Consider the following 19,147-nt stretch of genomic DNA (forward strand, 5'->3'; position numbering starts at 1 on the left):
TGGTTCAACAATGTATAATATGATGGAAAGTATGTCACTTATGACAACACCATTGTGATGACAATGGCACAGGCATCACCTCCATAACAGGTAAGTCATATTTAACAAACCTAGAAGAATTTTTTGAGGTGCAGTACAGATTCACCAGAATAAAGCCCAAGCTAAAGGTGTTAACTTATGAGGACAAGTTGCTTAGACTAGGCTTGTATTCCCTTTAGTATGGAAGAGTAATGGGTGATCTAATGTCTTTAATTGTAGCTGGGACAGATTGGAGTCAAAGCTCTGTTAATGGCAGGAGCATCTGGAATGGTGCAAGCAACGGTTGGCTGCCCCAGTGCATGCCGGTGTGGCATTAGAACAAGATTATGCAGTGTCTACTGTTCACCAATACTTTCCACAACTGGTAGAAACAGGATACATTCTGTGTTTAATAAACAATAGAGAGATGCACAAAGAGATAGAGAACTTTATATAGAGTTTGAGGTTTGGGGAGGTGCATTAGACTTGGGAGAGGAAGGAAAGTGATAGAGTTAGCTAAATGAAGGGTTTCTAAATCAAGCGATAATAAGCTTAATTCTTTTCTGCAAAAAAGCACGCTGTTTCTGGTGACCATGACAGATGGTAAAAGGCTCTGCTGGGGAGAACAGCATCAATGGTGGAGGGAAGGGAGTGGTTAGGCAAACCAACAGTTCAAGAGATATTGCGGGATAGATTGTAAAATTGCACATATCACTCTGCTATTTAAGAAAGATTCGAAGGCAGATTATTGACCTGGTTAGGAAATTGGCTGAATGAGGGGACAGAGAGTAAGGATAATGGGCACGAACACTACTTGGGAAGATGTGACTGTCAGCGCTTGCAAGGATCCGTGATGGGGCCTCAGCTATTCACTGTTTTCAATTACGACTTAGATGATGGAATAGAAAGTCACATAACCGAATTTGCTGATGACACAGAGATAGGTGGCATTGTAAGCAGTGTCGATGGAAGCATGAAATTATCAAGGGATATTGACAGATGAAGTGAATGGACAATACTATGGAAAATGGATTTCAATGCAGGCAAATGTGAGATCATCCACTTCGGACCTAAAAAGGATAGAACAGGGCATTTTCTAAATGGTGAAAAGCTAAAACAGTGGAGGTCAAAAAAGACTTGGGGGGACAGATATATAGATTATTAAAACGTACAGAAAATAATCAGAGAGGCTACTGGAAAGCTGGCATTTATATCTAGAAAAATAGAATACAAAGGGGAAGAAGACACACTTCAGATATACAAAGCCCTGGTTGTCGCACCATGGGCAGTTCTGGCTACCACATCTTAGGAAGTATATATTGGCTTTGGAGGGAGTGCAGTGTAAATTTACTAAAATGATTACAAGCAAAGATTGACCAAACTAGGGTTGTATTCCCTGGAATTCAAAAAGGTTAGGGGGTGATTTGGTTGACGTTTTCAAGATATTAAGAGGAACAGTTAGGTTAGATTGAGAGAACCCATTTCTGCTTTACAGCCAGAACTTTCAGGAGTGAAATTAGAAAACACTTCTTTGAACAAAAGGTGGTAGATGTTTGGAACATTCTTTCGCAAATGGCAATTGATGCAAATCAGTTGTTAATTTTAAAACGTAGATTGATAGATTTTTGTTAGCCAAAGGTATTAAGGGAAATGAGGCAAAGGCAAGTATATGGCATTAGGTCATAGATCAGCCATGATCTCACTGAATGGCAGAACAGCAGTGAGGAGCTAAATGGCCTACTCCTGTTCTTATGTTCCTATCAAGGCCAAAGGCTAGCCAATTGGCAGTTTGAAAGTGCAGTTGCAGGTGACCTGGGGCAGGGGGGTGGTGGAGAAAGGTTTTTATTCCAGAGGCAGACACAGTGCTTGTTATTGATTGGAACAATAGGAGTAGAGAGGTTAAGGGAGATGGTGAGGTCACAGGTGTGGATGGAGGCGTTCATATGGAGGCAGAGGTTTAGGGAGGATAGAAGGCAAGTGAAATAGAAACTAAAAATGTTAGTCGAGATGGTGAGAAGGGGCATCTTGGAGAAACACAAGGTGCAGTTTTGGGAGGGGTGTGGGTGCAGCTGAAAGAGAGAATTTTAAAGGATAGGTGAGGGGGAACACGGTAAAGTGCTTGAAGGAAGAGAAGGTGCCAGAGGAGTAGAGGGAGAGATGAACTTTGACTTGGCAACAAGGGCCATACTGCTACCATGGTAGTTTGGGCAGAGCAAGTGGCTGAAAGCGTAGTCAGATGTGAAGATTTCAGTTAAGAGACAAGATGTCACCCCCAACAAAACCAGGACAGAAATGCAATCATCCACACTAAGGTGGGAAGAGCTTTATTTGTGGGTGAACTGACATTCAGCAGGGAAATGTGCAGAGGGGCAGTGATTGTTGATCCACTGGTACTGTCCAGAGTCCAAGGTGGCAGTGGTGTAGGACATGAAGCAGGCTGAGGAGATTAGCCCCAAGAGGGCATATTGGGACGATTAGTGAGACTGAAGAATGGGACAGTTGGGGTTGCTGCTTGTAAGGAGACTGGAACAGGTGCCTCAATGGATCTTTCAGAGAACAGCAAGAGAGCCTGAAGGTAGTAGCGAGTTTATTCAAGGGGTCTCAAGCATGAGATGGCAGCAGGAGATGAGGAAGGCTGAGGAGTGGTAATGGTTTGGGTAGGGGAGAAAATATAGGGGTACAGATATGAAAGATGGGGTAGCTGGGTGAAGGGAAGGAAAGAGGGGCATCAGGGGAAAAAAGAGGGGCATCAGGGGAAAAAAGGGGGACAGAAGTAATGGGCTCAGGTCTGGAGCAACAGTCAAAATGCATATCAAATGCAAATCAAGAAGGGATGTTGGGTTACATACGTATGCAAAAATCAGACAAGGTGTAATGGGCTTGGAAACAGAGGAAAGATAAAAAATATGAAATAGTCCAAAGTTAAAGTCTGGGGTCCTGTGGTTGGGGAGGGAGGCAACACTGGATTAGTGATGAGGGAGTTGGTTCACGGAACAGCTGTAAGGCAGATAGAAGCTAATAAAATCAGTAGCAGAAGCAAGGGCTTGAGGAGCTGGCCCTTCCCAATTCAATGAAGGGGAGGAGTTCTGAAGGACAGGTGGAATAGAGCAGAACCAGAATAAAAGAGAGATAGGTCAGATATCATGCTAAATGGCAATAATACCCAACGTCTGTTTTAACTAGGAGATACTGGGCAGGATTTTACCCTGGTCTTCAGGACCCGTGTCGGGATGAAATTGGGGTCCCGAGCCCTCATGTGCCAGCCATGGAACCGGCTCAGCAATTTTACTGGAGGCGGCCACCTAACTGGCTCCTGATGCTGCCAGCAGCTTTAGAGTCTCAGCAGCCCCAACAAGCAAGGGTGCAGAGGGAAGTGAAACAAATGAAAGTCAGAGGGGCCAAGCAGGCAGGCCCCTCCGGATGGCCCAATGGGGCCTTCCCTGTCTGCGGCCCACTCTTTAGGGAATGGAGTCTCCAGCTCCACGGCCCCCCCAGACGGCCACAGGGAAGCCACCTCCATGAAGATGTTGGCTACCCCGTGCAGTGGGGGGATGCTCCGGGGCTGGCAAAATCTGACGGGCCAGGAGAATCAATCCTAATAGGGCTGTTAAATATTTAAATTGGCTGCCTGATGAATGGAGGCAGGCAGCCAATTTAAATACTTGAGAACCCTATTCGGGTTGATTCTACTGGCTGTCTGCCTCCATTCATCAGGCAGCCACACCGCATCCAATCCCGCCACTGGGAAACTTCGCTGTTTTAGGGAACATCCCGAGACGGCACACTACTATTTTTCACCAACCCCTCCCCGCCTATAAGCCCACCACCTCTAGACAGGGAAAATCCTGCCCACTAATTCAGTTTCAGCATGCACCCAGCTATTTTTTGAAAAACAGAAAAGAGTTAGCAGATCCCTGATGGTGCAACACATCACAGACAACTCACTTATGGCTACTAGTTTGCATTCTGACACCTGTTCGATATGAATTCCCAAAATGAAGCATCCTTCCACAAAGCATTCAAAATTGGCTTCCATGAGTTCAAAACATAACTGGGAATCAGACCGGATTCCAACTTTGCATCCCTAGCTTCATCATGAGAATTGTTTCACAGAATTGAATCACAGAATCACAATTTAGACTTTGGAATCAAAGCACAATTTCTAAACTTGCAAACACCACCAAATTGGGAGGACTGCAACGAATTACAAGAAGATATCAAGAAACTTACTGAACGAGTATATAATTACCAAATGAATTTCAACATAGTATTACATTTTGGTAAGAAAAACAAGCAGGTCACTTATTACTTGAAAAAGTATCTAAACGGGGAAGAGGGTTTGACAATAAATACACCTCACTAAAAGTAGCGATGCAGGTTAATAAGGCCACAAAAAAAAAGCAAACTAAGCACAAGGATTTATTTCTGGAGGGCTAGAACTGGACAGTAGAGAAGTTATGCTAAACTTGTATTGAACCTTGGCTAGGCCACACATGGCATACTGTGTACCGTTCTAGTTGGCATATTATGAAAAGGATATTAGAAACACTGGAGAGCGTGTAAACATTTAGAAGAATGTTACCAGAACTATGAGGTTAGTTCCTATCAGGAAAGGATGAAAAGGTTGAGCCTCTTTTTCTCTTGAAAAGAGAAAGCTGAGGTGCGATCTAATAAAGTTCTTTAAAATTATGAAAGGTTTTGATAGAGTGGACACAGAGAGAATGAGTATTTCCACTTGTGGGAAAGAGCAAAACTAAAGGCCATCAATAGAAGATAGGAACCAAGAAGTCAAATAGATAATTCAGAAATGTCTTTACTCAGAGAGAGGCAAGAATGTGGAACTTGCTACCACAGGGGATAGCTGAAGCTAATAATATAGATGTATTTACAAGTAAACATGATAAGCATATGAGGGAATAGAAGGTTATGCTGGCAGTTACATGAGGAATTACAGGAGAAGGCAGAAGTGGAACATAAACATGGCATGGACTGACTGGGCCAAATGGCCTGTTTCTGTGCTGTATATTCTGTGCAATTCTATGTAAAAGAGAATACAGTGGCTGAGAACTGTAGGAGGTTAGGAAAGGGAAAAAGAGTTTACCAGTTGAGTGCTCTCCAGCCACTCTCTAAGTTAAACCTGCAACTCCTCTTTCCCACAATACAAACTGGATACTTCTCCCTCTCAAAATCCCTACACCCTGCTGCAAAAGATTGACAGCCACTTCATAGTGGCTGAGAGTCTCTGATGTCAAAATACTTCCTGCTCACAGTGTGCAGTGGTGTTTAACTCTGAGGAAATGTGTCTGGCAAGAAGGAAGGGGAAGACATACCTCTGAAGTGGAAAGAGCCATGACTATGGTAGTTTTGGGAAAGCTGGATTCAAGGAAAACCACATTTTATTTTTCTACTCATTTACATTTAATTGCCCATCAAAGAAGTGTATTTTAAACTGCACCAGAATGAATCATTTTTAATGTGAAAGGTTGACATGTTCTGGTAATGTCCGAGACCCTGCCCCTCATCTCAGGATGCATTACAAATACAAAGACAGGTTAGAGGAACAAGATTTGGAAAGAGTGAAAAATTTGAAATTTGCTGCCGAGGCCCCTGATGAGACTGATCATCTGGTCAATAAAACACGATGCATGAATCCCCTATTTTCACTTAATAAGAAAGCTAAAACTTTTTTTATTCAGAGTGATAACAACAACTTATAATTATATAGTGCCTTCACATAATGAAATGTCCCAAGGCGCTTCACAGGAGCATTATAAAACAAAGAATGACACCGAGCTACAAAAGGAGTTATTAGGTCAAACCAAGAACTTCGGCAAAGAGGTGGGTTTTAAGGAGTGTGTTACGACCAGGTGAGAAAGAAGTCTAGAGTTCTCTTTCAGCCTTCACCTGGTCTTACCGTAACAGGGTTTTATTTTTAAACACCCTGTGGTTTCAGCTCCCCTTTGGTGAATCCTTGTTCACCGATTTCCAATTATAAGGCAAATAAACCAGCATAAACAGGCTTTCTTAGGTTTAAAGAAGAAAGGTGAAATTTTATTAAAGTTAAACTCTAATTCGGTTGATGCCGACGGATACATGACGTGCCCACGCTAGCATGAAATGCGCATGCTAACAGAGACAGAAAAGAGAAGAAAAATAAAGTGGAAAGGTATAAGGCAATATCTGAAGAATTATTGTTACGGTTCTTCGAGCTCACTGTAGAGTCCTTGATTGTAGGTAGATCTTGCTTTTCGTTGGGACCCAGTATTCTTCTTACACCTAGTTCACTGTAGGAGACTTTTCTCTCTTGGGGTTCATCTGTCTTCAGTGGGTTTTTGGAGTTCCGGGAGAAAGAGATGGGAACAGACAGATAGAGGCTGTGGTGAGCCAGCCAGGAGAGGCCTTTTCAATCCAGGAGCAAACAGCTTTCTGCCGACTCTCAATTCAAAACTGTACAATTCAGAAAACCCCAGGATGCCAAGCAGGTTAATCATGTGACTAACTGGTCTGATCATGTCTTGGCTGTGTGTGTCAGGGAATGGTCCTTTATCTACAAACACTGTCTCTTAACACGCAAAAATGTCTTTCCAGCCAGGGGCCTGGCAACCCCTTGTAACAGGCCTTTTCTTCTTCCCAACAATTTGAAATTTAATGTCCATGTGGTGAAATTAATATGCCTCATTCCTGGCAGGTGGGGGCCTGCATGACAGACATCGTAAAGGAGAAAAGCAAGGTGGAGAAGCAGAGAGGTATAGGGAGGATATTCCAAACTTGGGCCTAGGCAACTGAAGGCGCGGTCACCAATGGTGGACAGATTAAAATCAAGGATGCACACAAGAGGCCAGAATTAAAAGAGTGGAGAAATCTTGGAGGATTGTGGGGCTGGAGGAGTTTAGAGAGATAGGGAGGGGCGAGGCCATGGAGGGATTTGAAAACATGGATGAGAATTTTAAAATCACCATGTTGCTTGACCAGGAGCCAATGTGGGTCAGCGAGCACAACCTGGGATGCAATCCATCCGAACCAGGTGACTTATCTACCCGAAGCATACCCAGCCTTTTTAATACCGGCACCCTCTCAATATTTACCCTCTCCAATGCCTCCACTTTCTCCGCTTCTACTGATATTTTGTCAGATTCCACTTCCTTAGTGAACACTGATACAAAATACCCATTAAGTATATTCGCCTTGCCTTGTGCGCCTCTAAGCATATCTTACCCTTGTTGTCCCTAATATGCCCCACTCCACTTCTTACTACCTGCTCATTATTTATATAACAGTTGATGATTTTTGGGTTCTCTTATGTTAACTGCCATTCTGTTCCAATATTCTCTCTGCCAGTCTCATTGTCCTCTTCACCTCCCCTCTCAACTTATTGTATTTGGCCTGGTTCTCACTTGAAGAATTCACCTAACATGCATCATACACCCCCTTTTGACATTTCATCATAATCTCCATCTGCCTCGTCATCCACGGAGCCCTGTTTCTGGTTCCCTCACCTTTCACCCTTGTTAGAATGTACCCAGCCTGTACCTGAAGCATCTCTTCCTTAAAGATAACCCATTGTTCCTTTGCAGCTCTTCCTGTCAGTCTTTTCTTCCATTTTACTCTGATGAGATCCCTTCTCGTTGCGTTGAAATTAGCCCTCTTCCAATCTAGCCTTTCTACCTTATTTCGTTCCTTGCTTTTCTACATTACTAGTCTAAACCTTATGATACAATGATCACTCTTACCCAAGTGCTTCCCCCAAAGACACTTGGCTCACCTCATTTCCCAGCACAAGATTCAGTAATGCCTCCTTTCTAGTTGAGCTGAGAACATACTGGTCAAGGAAGTTCTCCTGAACACATTTCAGAAATTCCTGCCTCTTCTTACCTTTTACTCTAAAATAATCCCAATCAATATTTGGGTAATTAAAGGCCCCAGTTTCACCACTCTAAAGTTCTATTTTTATACTCAATGCCTCTATTTATGAAGCCCAAGATCCCATTTACTTTGCTAACTACTCTCTCAACATGTCCTGCTACCTTCAAAATCTATGCACATGCAACCCCAGATCCCTCTGTCCCTGCACACTCTTTAGAACTGTGCCATTATGACCTTTCCCCATCTCTTCTGCCAAAATGCATCAACTTGCACTTCTCTGTATTAAATTCCATCTGCCACTTGTTTTCTCATTCTGCTAGCCTATCTATGTCCTGTTGCAGTCGATTTGTATCATTCTCACTGTTTGCCACACCTCCAAGTTTGGTATCATTGGCAAATTCTGAAATGTTCCAATATCCAAGTCACATATATATTTTTAAACAAAAATCACCCTAGCACTGATCCTTGGGGAACACCGCTGTTTACCGTCCTCCAGTCTGAAAAATAACCATTTACCATGACTCGCTGTTTGCAGTTCTCAAGCCAATTTTTTATCCAATTGAACACTGACCCGCCTATTCCATGACCCTCAGATTTTGTTAACCAGCTTTTTATGTTGGACTTCGTCAAGCGGTTTTAAAAAATATAAATAGACAACATCCATTGCATTTCCTTCATCATCCTTCTCAGTTACTTCATTAAAAAACTCAATTAGATTAGTCAAGCACTATCTGCCTTTTACAAATCCATGCCGGCTATTCCTAATTAGCTAAAACCTCTCTAAGTGCCTGTTGATTTTTTTCCCTGATTATTGTTTCTAAAACCTTACCCACCACTAATATTAAACTGGCTGCTCTGTTAAAATGTTGCCTTGATGTCAAGGAAAGTCACTCTCATCTCACCTCTGGAATTCAGCTCTTTTTCCCATGTTTGGACCAAGGCAGTAATAAGGCCTGGAGCTGAGAGTTTTTGGTAGAACCTGAACTGAACATAGGTGAGCAGGTTATTGGTGAGTAAGTGTCACCTGATAGGGGACACAGTCTCAGGATAAGGGCCCAATCATTTAGGACTGAGATGAGAAATTACTTCACTCAAAGGGTTGTGAATCTTTGGAATTCTCTACCTCAGAGGGTTGTGGATGTTCCATCCTTGAATACATTTAAGGCTGGGATAGATAGATTTTTGGTTTCTCAGGAATCAAGGGATATGGTGAGCGGGTGGGAAAGCGGCGTTGAAGCCTAAGATCAGCCATGATCGTATTGAATGGTGAAGCAGGCTCAATGGGTCATATGGTCTACTCCTGCTCCTATTTCATGTGTTCTTGTAATGGCACCATCAACAACACCTTCCAGTACTTTACTGATAACTGAAAGTAGGCTGATGGGTAGTAACTGCCTGGATTGGATTTGCCCTGTTTCCTTCAGTGGACCAGACAAGCCTGGGAAATTTTCCATTTTGTTGAATAAATGCCAATGTTGTAGCTGTAGTGGATCGGTTTGGCTGGGGGGTGGTGGCTATTCTTCTGCACTACAGTCACATGTTGTAGCCTTTGCAATATCCAGTGCACTCAGCCATTTCTCGATAAAAGATGGTATGAATCAAATTGGCTGAAGACTGTATTCTGTGATGCTGGGGACCTCAGGAGGAGGTCAAGATGGATCATCCACTTGGCAGTTCTGGCTGAAGATGATTATAAACACTTCAGCCTTGTCTTTTACATTCATGTACTGGGCTCCATCATCATTGAGGATGGGAATATTCATGGAGCCTGCTCCTCCAGTTAGATACTTCATTGTCCACCACCATTCAGGAGTTGATGTGGCAGACTGCAGAGGCGATTGAGGAATTGCTTGGCTCCGTCTACAGCATGACTATTCACTCCCTATGGTAGTGAGTTCCACATTTACTCTCTGAGTAAACAAGTTTCTTATGAATTCCCTATTGGATTTTTTAGTGACTATCTTATATTGATGGCCTCTAGTTATGCTCTTCCCCACAAGTGGAAACATTCTCTCTGTATCCATTCTATCAAAACCTTTCATAATTCAGGTCACCCTTCAGCCTTCTTTTTTCAAGAGACAACAGTCTCAGCCTGTTCATCCTTTCCTGATATGTATACCCTCGCATTTCTGGTATCATCCTTGTAAATCTTCTCTGCACTAAAGGCCTGCTACCCGAACCGAACCCGACGGGACCCGATGACGTGTCAGGTTCGGGTTGGGTCGCACTTCCGAGTCCGGCATTGGGGCTGGGCCGGATCGGACATGCTCTATCACCACCTCACGTAATTGACTCTAATGTTAATTTACTTTTTGGACTTTAAAGGTGGTTTTGTTACAGTTATTTCAAGCTTGTGCAGGTAAGGAACAAAGTGAAAAACGGAAAGTAGGTTAACTGATGGTCGGTTCGGGTCGGGCGGGGGAAAAAAAATGGAAGGACTTGGGCCAGATTGGGCGTTGGTTCTCATTTGCAGACCCGAGCAGGCTTTACTCTGCACCCCCTCCAGTGCCTCTATATCCTTTTTATAATATGGCAACCACAACTGCACGCAGTGTTCCAAGTGTGGTCTAACCAAGGTTCAATACAGGTCTAGCATAATCTCCCTACTTCTCATTTCTATCCCTCTAGAACTAAAGCGTCGTGCTTGGTTTGCTTTTTGTTTATGGCCTTGCTAACCTGTGGCACAACCTTTAGTGATTGGTATATTTGTAATCTAAGATCCCGTTGTTCTAGTACCCCACTTGCACGTTCCAAATAATAGGTGACCACCCTATTCTTCCTACCAAAATATATTAGTTTACATTTATCATTGTTGAACTTCATTTAGCAATTATTTGCCCATTCTGCAAGTTTATGACTGTCCTCCTCAGTATTGACTATCCCCCCAATTTGGTGTCATCACAAATTTAGAAACGGTGTTTTTGATTCCAAAGTCCAAATCGTTAATGTCAATTGCGAACTGCAGCACTGATCCTTGTGGAACACCACTTCCCAGCTTCGTACACTCTCAATAACTACCCTTTACTCTCACTCTCTGCTTTCAGTCTGCAAGTCAGCTAGCAATCCATTCTGCCACTTGTGCCCTGACTCCACATTTTCTGACCGTATAAATTAGTCTATTATGGGGTATCTTATCGAAGGCCTTTTGAAAATCCAGATAATTGCATCTACTGCATTACCATTGTCTACTCTAATGCCTCCTCAAAATATCAAATCAGGTTGGTCAAGCAAGATTTTCCCTTTTGAAATCCATGTTGACTATTCATTATTATATTTTTCCTTTCTAGATGTTCTTCTATTCTCTCCTTGAGTACGGATTCCATTATTTTGCTTATCACTGATGTTAAGCTGACTGGTCTATAATTCCCTGGGCACGTTCTGTCCCCTGACTTTGTATTTTAAAAATTAACCTTTATTTTAAAAAGTGAACAATGGTCCAAAATGGCTGAAGGAAAATTCAAACTGACAAAGACAAAGGACAAATCTTCAAAGCTAAGAGGTGTCAACTGCACCCCATCCTAAAACATTCCAGAATTGAATGATTCTGAAACAAAGAAGGTGTGAAATAGTCATGTCCAGGGCCGTTGTGTGATCACCATGGGGAAGAGATGAGAACGTCTCCTACCAGGCGGTGAGAATAACACACTTTACCTCAAAAAAAGACAGGAGAGAGAAAGAGAAATAGAGAAAGAGAGAAAAAGAGAGACAGAAAACAACATCCAGCAGCTTGTGTTCCAGCAAACCAGAAGGCACATGCCCTACTGTAGAATGCTGTCTCTACATTAGGCAGCAGTGAAGTAGAAGTGATCCACCATCTTCAACTGAACCTTCAATTATGAGAGAAATCTACAATCCTCTCAGGCCTGCACCAATCGAGAATTTGATTTCCAAGAGAATTCAACAGGTTTATCGTGACTTCCCCCGACCCTCCTTTTTTACCCTCTCTGTTTCGTGTGTGCATGTGCGCGCGCACACATGCAAGCAAATGTGTGAGTGAATGCGGTTGTGACAATTTCATGATAAGGCACATTAATCAACAAATAATTGATTTTCTGTTTTTTAAAACCTACAAGAAAGCCTGTCGCTGTCTGTTTATTTGAGAAATAAAACACCAAGGGGGTTAAACCCTAATAACAAAGCACTTACTGCAGTCAGGTGGGGTATTGAACACTGAGAACCACCCACATCGCACCACGTGGCCATAACAAATCGGGGGCTCGAAGCCAGGATCTGAACTGCCAGATAAACAAGAGATTTGGAAAACGGGAGGAAAATTGACCTCTAAAATTGTGGAAAAATAAACAAACAGGTTTTCTTGTATTATTCTGCTATTTTTCTCTATGGTGCTAGAAATAAAAGAGATGGCCACATTTAATGATAGCAAGTTTGTAGGACAGGGAGAGATATCCCATGATAAGTTAAACAAATTAAATATTGAGGATTTAAAAAGCTTAGCTAAAGAGGTGGGAATCACGTTCAGACAATAAGCAAAGAAACCTGAAATGGTGAAAAAGTCTAGCCAACCATTTTGAACCTACCCCTGAACTAGAAGGAGAAAGCCTAGAATAAGAGTTAGAAAAAATAATTCTAGCTAGAATACACATATAGATGAAAAAGGAAGAGATGCAGTTTCAGAAGGAGAAAAGGAAGAAGAGCTGCAGTTGAAAAGGTAAGACATGCAGTTTCAGAAGGAGAGGATGCAGCCAGAAAGTTTGAGCTAGAAAGGCTATAAGCACAAGGTGAGCATGCTACCAGCTGTTCAAATCTTACCCCCAATTCAGAGAAAAACTTTGATGTGCTGAGACACTCAAGGCTCGTACTAAAATTTAATGACGAGGAAGTTGAGTCATATTTTATCTCATTTGAGAAACTGGCTACCAGGCTAAAATGGCCAAAAGAATTTTGGACTCTCCTCTCACAAGGAGAGTTTGTGGGTAGGCTCATTAAGTTTTTTCCCCGTTATCAGACGAAAGTTCCTTTGACTATGAGCAAACTAAAACTGCAATTCTAAATGCATATGCACTGGTGCCAGAAGCATATTGACAGAAATTCCAGCACACCCGTAAAAGACCCACACAGACATGCATTGAATTCAAAAGAATTAAACATATGGCTTTTGATTGCTGGATATGATCTCTCAAGCTGGAACTCATATGAAAATGAGTGACGTTATGTTTCTGGACGAGTTTAAAAATAGCATCCTAAGTAGTATAAGAACACACATTGAAAAACAAAGGTGAGAGAAACCATGGCAGATGACTTTGAACTCACACATAAACCCTTTACTCTGGAAAAAGCCTTCCATGATAATTCCCAGAGGTTCAGAAAGGGCAGAAAGTAGGAAAGTAATAAAAGATGGAGAGTTAGTGACGGGGAAACAATAAGTGAGCATACAAGAAGCCCTCCACCAGTAAGGAAAGAAAATGCAGATGGCAGGAATGTATGCCACAGACCAGTGTGTTCCCACTGCAGCAAAACAGGGCATATCAAAGCTGACTGATGGAAGTTAAAGAGAAAGCCCATTAATCTTGTAGGGGTGCACAAGGTTAACAAAGAAAAGGTTGTCCCGGCAGACCCAACTCTGGCCCTAACCATGGTAAAGAACTCCACAAAGAATACTGCCATAGTTGTGGCAGAAGTCGAGAAAATTTCAGAAGGTTATCAGGATTTTGTTTTAAAAGGAACAATGTCTCCATACCCCTCTAGTGAGGCAAGTAAGCCCACTGTCCTGCTTCGAGACACTGGGGCCATTCATTCCCTTATGCTGGGTAAAGGAATGACCTTCCACCAGAGAGCTCGCTAAAAGCGATGGTTCTGGTAAAAGGGATTGGAGGAGGATACATGACTGTACCCCTGTATCGGGTCCACTTGCAGCGCAACCTGGTTTCTGGGCCAGTTAATGTAGGAATTATCCCTAGTCTACCCGTGGCTGGCATAGACTTGCTACTGTGATTTGGCTAGAGGTAAAGTGGTCGCAGTGGCGCAGTGGTTAGCACCACAGCCTCACAGCTGCAGGGACCCGGGTTCGATTCTGGGTACTGCCTGTGTGGAGTTTGCAAGTTCTCCCTGTGTCTGCGTGGGTTTTCTCCGGGTGCTCCGGTTTCCTCCCACAAGCCAAAGACTTGCAGGTTGGTAGGTAAATTGGCCATTATAAATTGTCACTAGTATAGGTAGGTGGTAGGGAAATATAGGGACAGGTGGGGATGTTTGGTAGGAATATGGGATTAGTGTAGGATTAGTATAAATGGGTGGTTGATGGTCGGCACAGACTCGGTGGGCCGAAGGGCCTGTTTCAGTGCTGTATCTCTAATCTAATCTAAGCCCCAGTGATATTAGACCAGCCAAATGAGGCCAAGGAGACAGAGCAAATATGGATGGAAATCTCAGGAATCTTTCCTGCCTGTGCAGTAACAAGGGCCATGACCAAGCAAGCTCTCCAGAAAGAGCTGAACGAAAAAATCAGCCTGATGACTCAGATGTCTGGCTGGCTGAAACTTTTTTCAGAGATTTAGGGGAAGTATATGACAGACCCTACAAAACTAAAACCCAAAAAGCAGATCCTGATTTTAAAAAAAGATAGCAAAGACAGCTTATTCTGAGGCGCACACAGAGAAGCTGCCCGAGTGTTAATATTTAAAAAATGAAATTTTAATGAGGAAATGGAGACCCCCATAGTGACCTGCAGAGGAGGAGTGGACAGTAGTTCATCAAATTGTGGTCCTCCCTAAATATCACAGAGATTCTGCAAATTGCCCATGAAATCCCTATGGCTGGGCATGTGGGTAATCCAAAAGACCCAAGCCCAAATTAGCCAACATTTTTACTGGCCACAACTCCACAAGGATGTGGTTAAATTCTGCCAGACCTGCCAGATGATTGGGAAACCTCACTCTACCCTTAAACCTGTGCCACGGATCCCCATTCCTGCTTTCGAAGAACCTTTCAGTAGAGTTCTAATTGACTGCATAGGACCCCTACCCAAAATCAATCATATCATGGATATGGCCATCAGATTCCCGGAAGCCATACCCTTGAGGGAAATCACTACCAAAGCTGTAGTCGAGGGGTTAACCCAGGTTTTCACCTGATATGGACTCCCCAGAGTAAAATACGGTCTGATCAGGGAATCAATTTCATGTCCCGACTGTTCCATGGTGTTCATACAAAGCCTTGAGATTGACCAGCTGAAATCCTCAGCGTATCACCCCCAATCAAAAGGGGCCCTAAAATGGTACCATCAAACCCTAAAAACTATGCTCCGAGGATATTGTAGTGAATACCCTTACGACTGGGACAAAGGAGTCATTTTCTTGGTGTTTGCTACCAGGTATTCCCCAAATTAATCCACAGGTTTTACTCCCTTCGAATTGATTTTCGGATACGAGGGGAGAGGCCCCCTAAAATTGATCAAGGAAAAAATTCCTAGATCAAAGAGAGGAAACCTCGATACTAAACTATACGACTGTAATGAGAAGCTTTTTATGTTGTCTGTTAAGATGCGTGGAGTTCAACTGGTTGAAGATATCAAACAGGTTTATCAAACAGATAACTATATACAGTACAGAGCTACTATTTACAAGACCTGCCTCTTGGTGTTACAGTTACTGAGTGAGACTGGCATGTAGTCACATGACTGCATCCTGGTCTCAGTTTATTAGCATACTAATAATTTAAGGGCACATTCCTCTTAAAGGCAATCACACAGCATCCCCTTTCTTTCCAAAGACAAGTCTCGTATGCTAAAAGAAAAAACATACAAAATTAGATAGCAAAATTATTTACATGGGTATAGAGATTATGAACTTTACAAGTATAGAGGCTCAAAAGTCCATATATAGTCTCGGTGGTTTGACAACTCTTGCTCAGGGAGTTTGCGTCTCATCTGTCGCTGTTCTTTCTGAAGTTTCTCCCTCTCTACATTCAGTTTTTGTTGCTCTGCCTTCAGCCTGCTAACATACTCTGTTGCTTTTCTCAAGATGACCACTTTTGAGGCCTGGTCATTCTTGGAAAGTTCCAGCACCTAATCTCCAAGAGCTAAAAGACAATGCTTCAACTCATGCCTTTTCAGGACATTGCCTGTCCTTCGCCTCTCCTCATCCTCCGCGTCTGAAGGCTTGGGGCTCCAGGTTGAGGACTTGTTGGGGGTAAGTGTATTTGGTCTCATGGAGAGACCTGACCATTCTGGCTCATTGTGGTGCTGGCAATTTTCAAGAGCGAAGCGAAGGCGCGGCATAGTTGTGCTGTTTCTGGGTTTCCAGACTGCACATTTGAGGCTGGTCAGAGTCAGCAAGCGGGTTCTGGTCCTTGGAGATTTCCCTTGGCAATGCTCCCCACTAGCAATCGGATACCATTGGTCTCTTTTGCTGTTATGGTGGATGGTGATGATGTTGTAATCCTTACGCGCTGGTAGTCCTGCCACTGCTGGTCCGCTCGTGTCTACTCGGTAGAACGTTTGTGGCTTCCACGCTGGCTTGCCGTATCTGCATTGCATTCTTAAAGTGCCACTGCAAGAGATGGGTGACCCATTGAATGCAGATAACTTGGCAGTTATTGGTTGTATCATAGACCTCCAACAACTCCAGTACATATCTTTGAGGACTTGGACTGGTAGGATGCACCACTGCACTAACGTCAGTGTCAAACTTGACCTCGAGTACGTATTTGCCAACTTTCTTTGGGCACGTGATGTTGATGGTGATGAAAGCTTCCAGTTGCTTGATTTCATCAACATGATGTTTCAAGTTCACAATGTGAAAAGCTTGTTTGTCTTCTGACTGAGGCTTACTTCACTCTGGGTCTTGTCCCAGGTCTGTTTTGCCGTGGACCTCATGTAACGGCTTGCATTTATGCAGGTCTCTGGCACTTTCCTTGTTGCTGTTGCTCTTATGCCTGTTCATTTGTGTCAGATCATGACTTCTGGCTGTGTCTTTGGAACCAGAAATCCTGCATAGGCGAGCCCAGTGTCCTTTTACACCACACGCCTTGCACAGGTCTCGAAATTCAGGGCAATTTTGCCGAGTGGGACCGACTACACTTACCACACAGCTTGCCTGCTCTTTTCGACCTGGTTATGGTGCTGATACTGTTGGTTACAACTAGTGCTTGCAGATGCTGTTGTCCAGCTACAATTGCTTCGCATTTCCTGCCATTTTTCAGCAGTGAATCAATGCTGTGACCTTTCTTTTTCCCCAAGAGGTCTTTTTGAAATGCTTCTTCAATGGGTGTTGATATAATCACCAACTCCATTATTTGGTCTGACAGCTCAGTCTCTGAGAAGTCACATTCTTTGCCCTTGCTATGGCATCTGCCGATGAACTGGTCTATTGATTCCTGTGGCTGTTGCCTGTACAACATCAATTTCAGATGGTGAATTCGAAAATTCACTCATAATCGGAGCTGATTTTCCAGCACTTTCCTTATGTTTGCAGGATCTTTCTGATCCCCTTCTGACAAGCCGAAGGTATTGATTCTGTGTAATCCCTCGTTTTCCATTACTATCATTATTTTTACAGCCTGTTTTCTGGTTCTACAATTACTTGGTCTGTAAAGCATAATTGCATTCTTTGTTGTTTTACGTCCAAGGCAGCGGGAGTGCACCATTTTTTCTAGTTCCACTTCTCCCCAGGTCCCAACATCTATTTAAATGTTTACCCAGTTACCGCTTCAGCCAATCAAATACTCTATTATTTTTTTATCCCAGAACAAAATACACCAACCAGGAATCTTTAATAAACAACAAAATTATCAGTTTATTATAAAACAAGACTTAACCAGAAATGAAGCAAAGCATTAACACACTGATTAAAATAGGAAAGTTCCCTTTTAAAAAGTTTCCCAACTACACTCACACACACTGGAAGAAACACAAAAATTCACTCTGCAGAGGTCTGTTACAAAAAGACGACAAAAAAAAACTACTTTGGCCAAATACTTGCTAATTCTTGATGAAAAAAGAAATGAAGAAGATATGGAAGGAAGTCAGTTGTCCCTTTTTTGGTCTGGCATCCAGGTATACAGAGACGGATCCCTGGGTTTGTTTCAGAAGCAGTCCATTCTGGAGATGCCGAAAATTATTGACAGAACCTGGTCTTCTGGTTTAAACTCACAGACTGCAGCTTTCATATCTGCCTGCCGTTTCATTTTTTTCCTGAGAGGTTTTGAGGTGTTCCTGAGGTGTTTTGAGGAGAAATGTGGCATCAAGGTTTTCCGCCAGCATGCACTTGAATCACAGGATTTTTTTTCAGCTCCTCAGGAGCTATACGGCACCAGGATTTTTTTTTTACCCCACACTGGATCTTGGCAGGATTTCTTCAAAAAGGTAGAGAAGGGGATGAGTTGGGTGGTTTCTTTTCCCCTGGCAGGAAAACATCAACTGCCTTCAAACAGTTCACCATAACAACTAAAACTGAAAAACAATGTTCAAACTCCAAACAGTGAGTCGAACTTCTGACCTCCATAAACCTTGACATGTGGCTTCTCTGTAACCATTTTATCCAGGTCATCAAGGGTTCTGTTGTTTTCTGAGCCTAAATCACAGATGGCCTCCAGTACCGGTGGCTTTCAAATAACATCTTGTCCTGTCGGTGAACTTGGTATATAAAAAGACTTTTCAGTTTTAACAGAAGTCCTCAAAAAATATTAAAAAATGGAAGCACTTTTGTAACAGTTGGAACAGTTTGAACTCTGATAGGGTATCAAGGCTTTCCAGTTCATGCTGGGAAAATTGGCATCTATCTTTCTGCTGATTTTTTGCTTTAAAAGTTGCTTTAAGACCTTGTTCTGTGACCCTGCACTGTTTCCTCTAAGAAAAATTGTCTGTTCTCTAGACTCGCTGCTTTGAGTGACAGAAGCAAGTGTTTTGCAGTACTTCTCTGATTATCTAGCTTCCAACCTCTAATCTGTTTGTTTACACAGCTGTGCAATAGGAATTTCAAGTGTTTTTTTACTGTTTGTTTATACATCTGTTCAAGAAGCAGTTCTTCACACCTGAGTGGTTTTATCAGCGCTTTTTTAAACACAGGCTGAGTGAATGAAAGCTCTTCAGCTTTTGTGTGATTTAATGGTTTCTATTTACAGCTCTAGCTTCGAGCTGTGTGAATGGAGGATCCATGCACTCTTTGCTGTCAGGCACCTCCTGTAATGGCGTGCAATTAGCCGAGGGTACCTTTGAAAACAATCGATCAGTCTGAGATAGGAATTGGGTTTTCCCTGTTTTTTCTTTTACTGAGCCTTTGAAAAGAATCGATTTTTTAAGCATTCCAAGGCT

General features: G+C 42.7%; 1 protein-coding gene across 4 annotated transcripts in view; it reads right to left on the bottom strand.

Annotated features, from left to right (window-relative positions):
• Nucleotides 1–19,147, bottom strand: part of oxr1a (oxidation resistance 1a) — a 761,132-nt gene that overhangs the window by 343,942 nt on the left and 398,043 nt on the right. The gene's annotated exons all lie outside the window — the stretch shown is intronic.

Source organism: Heterodontus francisci, chromosome 5 (assembly GCF_036365525.1).
Source record: "Heterodontus francisci isolate sHetFra1 chromosome 5, sHetFra1.hap1, whole genome shotgun sequence".
Taxonomy (NCBI): Eukaryota; Metazoa; Chordata; class Chondrichthyes; order Heterodontiformes; family Heterodontidae; genus Heterodontus; species Heterodontus francisci.